The sequence below is a fragment of the Lucilia sericata genome, unplaced genomic scaffold, assembly GCF_015586225.1.
Source record: "Lucilia sericata isolate MDLA Ls3-8-SP2 unplaced genomic scaffold, ASM1558622v1 Contig008571F_arrow, whole genome shotgun sequence".
NCBI classification, from domain to species: Eukaryota; Metazoa; Arthropoda; class Insecta; order Diptera; family Calliphoridae; genus Lucilia; species Lucilia sericata.
Genome location: NW_023998137.1, coordinates 1 through 7,717, shown reverse-complemented (window position 1 = coordinate 7,717; position 7,717 = coordinate 1). Strand labels below are relative to the sequence as shown.

The 7,717-nt window shown below is 25.4% G+C and overlaps 1 pseudogene; it reads right to left on the bottom strand.

Annotated features, from left to right (window-relative positions):
- Positions 1-7,114: 7,114 nt before the first annotated feature.
- On the bottom strand, positions 7,115-7,712 carry LOC119615832 (annotated as a pseudogene).
- Between the last annotated feature and the right edge of the window lie 5 nt (positions 7,713-7,717).

Genomic DNA, 7,717 nt, shown 5'->3' with positions numbered 1-7,717 from the left:
AAACATGATATCAATATAACGTTTGATTTAAACACATACATATGAAGGATAAAATAAATGCAAAAAAAAAAATTACGGAGAGTAAAAGATTTTAAAAGTAACATTTAGTGGGAAGAATATTGTGGATAAAAGGAATTTGAAGAAAGAAATATTTAGTGTTGTCATCTTGATGAATAAAAAAATAAAACAAGATAAATCAAATATACAATCATTTACGCACACAAATACATTAATTACCAATATTTTTGGTGGATAGTTTACTATTAATATGTGTAAAAGTTAGAATTAAACAAGTTTCAACCCAACATCTAATTAATTTTACAAAATACAAATAAATATTTTAATTGCTTTAAAAATTATTTTTCTCATATTAATGCATATTACAATCTATATAAGTGAAATAAATATAAATAAATCAAAATTCAACACAACATTTAATGGACACCAAAAACTACAATAGAATAAATCTACATTTGTTTCCATATATGTATATACATATACATGATATCAATATAACGTTTGATTTAAACACATACATATGAAGGACAGAATAAATGTAAGAAATGATGGAGAGTAAAGATCTTAAAAGTAACATTTAGTGGGAAGAATGTTGTGGATAAAAGGAATTTGAAAGATTCATATAAGAAATATTTAGTGTTGTCAACTTCATGGATAAAAAAATAAAACAAAATAAATAAACAATACAATAATTTACGCACACAAATACATTAATTAATAATATTTTTGGTGAAAAGAAAATAATACTGCATTTTACTATTAATATGTGTAAAAGTTAAAATTAAACTAGTTTCAACCCAACATCTAATTAATAATAAAAAAAAAAAAAAAAAAAAATAAATAAAAAAAAAAAAAAAACAAATCTACATTTATTCACACATACTCTAATAAATAAATAATATAAATTAATACATTCTCATAATGTCACCAAAGAATCCTGTCCAGTGTCCTATTTGCCACACGAATATAACAAAAACTAATCCTAGTATTGGATGTGGAAGTTGTGGTCTTTACTTTCATAACAAGTGTGCTGGTGTCACTGAACAATTATTAAATGCCGTTCGTAAAAATATTTCTAAATTTTTGTGTAATGATTGTAAAAAAGGCATTGGAGTTGGTGAAAATACTAACAATGACATTATCAAACGAATGGAAGAAATTAAAATTTCAATAGAAAATAAAATTGAGGATACCAAAGTAAATATTGAGCATCGAATGGATAACGGATTTTTAAACCTAGAAACTAAAGTAGTCCAGATGGTTAATGATTTTCGTAAAGAAGTCAATACTGAAATTGCTAATATTAAATCGGATGTTGCTAATTGTTACTCTTGTGTCAAAAATACAGATAAAGCGTATGAGAACAAATATCATCAACTTCAATACAAGAACAATATGTTGGAAAGACGCTTAAATCGATCGGATATTTTGATAAGTGGATTAAATTGTACCATCGAAAAGATACGTGAAAACACAATTAAAATAGCCAAATTTGTTGGAGTGGATATTAGCCTCTCAGATATTAATCATTGCTGTTACATAAAACATAGAAAATACTTTATAGTAAAATTGAATTCCGTGCAATTACGTGACACCATCATGAAAAATTACCACAAATCAGAACCGTTATTGCTAAATAAAATCATAGGTGGAACCATTGAATCCAGAATTTATCTGAACGACAATTTGTCCCCATCGTCTGGCAAACTAAATTATCTTTGTCGCAAACTTTTGTCTGAGAAGAAAATAAAAAAATTTTATCTATTAAATATGGACAACCCTAAAGCCAAAATTCTTATGCTGGACGGAAAAAATATTTTGTTGGATAGCCAGCAGTGTGCAAACCTATTGGATGGCTGTTTGAATCTTCCTGAAGATGATAATAATTAGTAATAAGTGTAATTTAATAATATAAAATAAATTGTATTTGTTATAAATTATTGTTATCATCAGGTAATTATTATTATATTGATATTATAGTTATTGTATTGCAATTATTATATTATTTTAAAATGAAAATTATACATTTATATCATTCATACTTATATCCTTTTGTATAGTACTTAAAATTGGCATTTGATTATTTAGATATTTTTTCTCATGTGTAGTATAATCACACATGTAGTTAATAATTTCATTCTATAAAACATATGTATTTTTCTCTAGGTGTACACTAATATATTTATAATTTTTTTTTTCTAATTTTTTTAATTTTTTTTTCTCCTTCGTAATATTAGATATTTATTTTGAAATATTAATTACATATTTACTGCAAATCTTGAGAGTAATTAATCAAACTTATTAATAATACTTTTAAAGTAATAATACTATTAAAGTTATTTTATTAATAATATTCAACTCAAATTGTATTTGTATTTCTTTATTATTAATTTTATAACATATTTCATATTTATTGATTATTAATGCCTAAATTAAATACATTTTAATTAATAATTTGAAATATTGTTATATAACATATTTTTAGTTGCCCAACTGATAAATTTATAATAGAAAATTTTCAGAGGATAATAAAAATAATTTTTGTACACAATTAAATTGATATTTTTTTTTATTTTTTTATTTAAATGGAAATTACAAATACTTATTTGAACAAAACTGAACTAATAATAGAATCTGAAACACTTACCATATTAATTTAATGTTTATTAATTACTTAATTTGTTTAATATACAAATAAAAACCTTATTACTCAAAATTTATTAATAACTATAATTTAAACTAATTAGAATTAAAATTATTAACTCAGTGTAAATTGGATAAATTTACATGTATTTGATATATCTATATACAATTATGAAAATAAAAAGTAAATAATTTAGTGTACCCATTAATACATAATTAATACATATGCCAACTTAAAGTATATAATAGAAATTCAACATTATTGAAAAGGAAAAAATACATTTGAAGACAATTAATATCAATTGAATTTAAATAAATAAAACTATTTAATAAAACTTTTTTTCTTTTTAATTTGTATTTTCTCTTTTCTACATAATAAATACATACAAATGCTAATTTAAAATAATTGAATCGTATTACAAACTAAATTGAAAAACAAAATAATAAAAAATTAACTAAATTAAAAAATTAAATATTTGAGCACAATAATGATGATTTGTTATTAGTTTTTTATAAAATAAAATAAAAAATGCAATTACAATTTGTGCCTTTTTTAACAATAATGTTATCTTGTAGTTGTTACTTACTAAAACTATTTAAAATTTTTAAAACAAAATTTGAAATATGATCTCTATTTTTTTTTTTTTTTTTTTTTTCAATTATTATTAAAATTTGAATATTTAATTAATTTGATATAAAAAAGAAAAAAAAAATTAAATACGAAATTTAAGTTATTTTATTGTAATATTAAATACTATTATTATTATTTATCACTAAATCATAATTATTACATTCGTAAACTTTTAATTTTTTATACTTTGAATTTTAATGAATTTTGAATGTTTTAATATTTTTAAATTTATTTTTGCTTTTTTGCGACCTTTATATTATGTTGCCTTTATATATATTAAATAAGTTAAATTTGTTTTTAATAGGGATGATTGATTTTCGTGCACACTTTAGGGTTTATGATGAATTTAGGTGAGAATTTAGGTGAAATTGCCTCTGATGGCAGTAAAATTAATGCTGTAATAAACTCTGCAAACTTTAATATTCTACACTTCAATGCACAAAGTTTGGTTCCTAGAGAAAATAGCACTAAATTTGATGAAATTCGTAACTTGATAATGGATTGCGATATTGATGCCGTTGGTATAACGGAAACATGGTATAAGGAGTTTATTTATGATTCGGCTGTGTCAATTCCTGGTTTTAAACTTTTTAGAAAGGATAGAAGTGGTTGTAGAGGCGGGGGGGTTTGCTTATACATACGGAATAATTTAAAGACTGGTAATATTTTTGATGAACAATATGATGTTAATGTTGAATCACTTTTCGTGGAGATAATTTTAGAGGACAATTCAGTAGCTTTGTTAGGTGTTATATATCTTCCTAATGGTCAATTCCTTTGTTGTGAAAGGGTCCTTGAAAATTTCTCTTCTAGGTATAATAATATAATTTTGATGGGCGATTTTAATATAAACCTTTTTATTAATGGTGCTATTGTTCGCGAAATTTGCGAGCGACTGTCGTTATATATAGTTCACAATTCTTTACCCACACATTATTCTCCTCAACAATTATCTACATCACTTATAGATTTTTATCTAGTCTCTGACATAGAATTAGTTAGTAGTAAACATCAATTTCAAATACCTGCTCTAAATTCCTATCATGCGGCAATATTTATAACATATAATATTTCTCAGTTTAAAAATCCGGATATATACCTTTGTAGGGATTATTCAAATCTTAGCTACGACCAATGTTTACTTCAATTAGAATCTATGAATTTTTCTGGCGTCTATGATAGTTTGAATGTTGACGAGAGTGTAGAATGTTTTAATTCCAATTTAAATCGTTTGTTTGAGGATAATGTACCAAATCGTAGAGTAGTTAAAAGCGTTGTACATAATTGGATGAATGAAGAGTGTATTTGTAGTGCTAAGCGTATTAGAGATCTGACATATCGTGCCTACAGGGAAAATAGGTCTGATAGGAATTTTGAAGCTTATCGCAGAGCTAGAAACAGATTAAAAACCATCATAAGAGGTGTTCGCAGGAAGTACTGTTTAAGATTTTTTTCTACATGTGATCAGAAACAGTTATGGTGCAAGATTAAATCTATAGGAATTGTGAAATCACCAGGAAATGAACGGTTTCCTATTTCACTGAACGAGTTTAATGAATTTTCCCGTATGGCTGGAACTGCTGATGGTGGTCTTGACCATTTACCTTCCTCTGAAGGATTTACTTTTGCAAATGTTACGGAAACTGATGTTTTAAATGCAGTTTTAAGTATCAAATCTCAAGCGGTAGGTGCTGATCAAATTCATATTAAATTTCTTAAATTCATAATACTGCCTATTTTAAAACATTTAACATTTATTATTAACAGGGTGTTGACAACATCGGTAGTTCCTAAAATTTGGAAGGTTGGTAGGATTGTACCGATTCCTAAAGTTAAGATTCCTAGGAATTGTTCGGACTATCGTCCTATCAGTATTTTGTCAGTCTGTTCAAAAGTTTTGGAACTAATTATTAGGGAACAAATGTTACATCATCTAAATAGTTGTAGTTTGATTCATCCACATCAATCAGGTTTTAGGAAAGGATTTAGTACTACTGGCACACTTCTGGAAATCACGGAAACTATTAGGGAAAACTTCGACAAGGATTTGGTTAGTATTTTAATTTTTTTGGATTATTGTAAGGCATTCGACTCGATTAATCATTCATTGTTGATCCATAAGCTCTCACATACATTTGGTTATAGTTCAAGTGCCTGTAAACTCATTTACTCTTTCTTACATGGTCGCAGTCAATTTGTTCAAATAGAACGTGAAGTTTCTAGTAGGATTCCAATTTACCGTGGTGTGCCACAAGGGTCAATGTTAGGGCCATTATTATTTTTGTTATATATAAATGACATTTATCATGAATTAAATTTCTTGAAATGTTATACCTATGCTGATGACATACAGCTTTTATCAACGTTTGACTTATTATCTCTACAAAATTCTGAGGCGCATATTAATTCTGAACTTGATCTTTTAGTTGATTGGTCAAAACGTAACTTCTTACAACTAAATGCCATGAAATGCAAGGTAATGGTATTTTCTAAACAATCTATTTCTTTAAACATTATTCTGAATAACGAAGTATTAGAAATTGTTCCTCATTATAAAACACTTGGTATTATTTTGGATGATAAGCTAACATTTAGTTTTCATATAAATTCAGTAATTTCACGAATATCTTGGACATTGAGAAAGTTATATAATATTGGTTTTTACTTGCCCTCTTCAATAAAACGTCGTGTTGCTTTATCATTGTGTTTACCGTTATTAATTTATGGTATTGAAGTTTACTCATGTACCTCAAACTCCAACATTGACAGATTAAAAAGATCCTTTAATAGTGTAGTACGTTATATTTATGGACTTCGGATTAGTGATCATGTTTCTCAATATTACGTTGATTTACTTGGTTGTAGTTTCTTTCGATATGTTCAGTTGAGAAAAATGATTTTCTTTTTTAAAACTATAAAATATGGTAAACCTGACTATTTGCAGAATAAATTTAACTTTGCTATTTCAAATAGAACACATTCTTTAATATGTCCAGCACATGTTTCATTATTTATGACGAGATCATTTCGAGTTAACATAGCGCGCTTATGGAATACTGTTATTCCTTACCAGGAACGTAAATTCTCACATTCATTATATGCATTTAAAAATATTTTTTTGTCGAATTCATAACTAACCCTGAGCCTATTTTTAATGATATTCCACTATGTAAATGTATATTGTACAGCCATTTCCCCTAAGTTTTTATAAAATATTTAATTGGTATAACTCATTTGTTGCAAAAAATCTTTTATATAACCTTATTGCATTTCGCTCCTATTATGTTTTACTGTCATTTTTAGGCTAATAATATTATCTTTATTTTCACCAATTTATAGAATCCTAATCAGTGTGTGCAAAACTTCAAGTCTAACTATTAAAAATAAGAAAATTATAATTAAAAAAAATTATAAATATATGTTATATTTTCTTACTAAATAATGTACCAATAATATTTTTGTATTATAAGTATATTTAATTGTAGACTAGCCAATTAGGCCCTATCGGCTTACGGCCATTGTTTTTGAATAAATAAATAAATATAATAATAATAAATGCATATATAAATTAAGAAATAAATTTGTCTATAAAACATAATTTTTACAATTTTTATTGTTCAGAGAATGAAATAATTCATATTATCAAGATACATACTATTCTCAAAAAAAATCTTGTAAATAGGTAAATTGAATTACTAATTTCTAATATATAATTGGTAAAATAGAAATTGCAATAAAAGCAATACCCTATATTTTGTAATGAACGTAAATGCTACATAAATATATCATTTGTGAATTGACTTGTTATTAATTACATAAATATCAATCTCTAAAGGTGTTAATAATACTAATGAATAAAATTTTGTTATACGAATTCCTCAATATCCGTGAAGTGATATTGGAATGAATTTTATCATATAAATTTAATCCTATAGGGTTATTTGATCAGTTTCATGTAAAATAAAATGTGAATTAATGTTGCAGCTAATACAATGAATGGTAAAATGAAATGGAATGTAAAAAATCGAGTTAATGTAGCATTATCTACAGCAAATCCTCCTCATACTCATTGAACTAAATCAATACCTAGGTAAGGAATGGCTGATAATAAATTAGTAATAACTGTAGCTCCTCAAAAAGATATTTGACCTCATGGTAAAACGTATCCTATAAATGCTGTTCCTATAACTAAAAATAAGATAATTACTCCTACTAATCAAGTTGGAGTAAATAAGTATGATCCGTAATAAATTCCTCGTCCTACATGTAAATAAATACAAATAAAGAAAAATGATGCACCATTAGCATGTATAGTTCGTAGTAATCATCCATAATTTACATCTCGACAAATATGATTAACTCTATTAAAAGCTAAATTAATATCTGCAGTATAATGTATTGCTAAAAATAAACCAGTTAAAATTT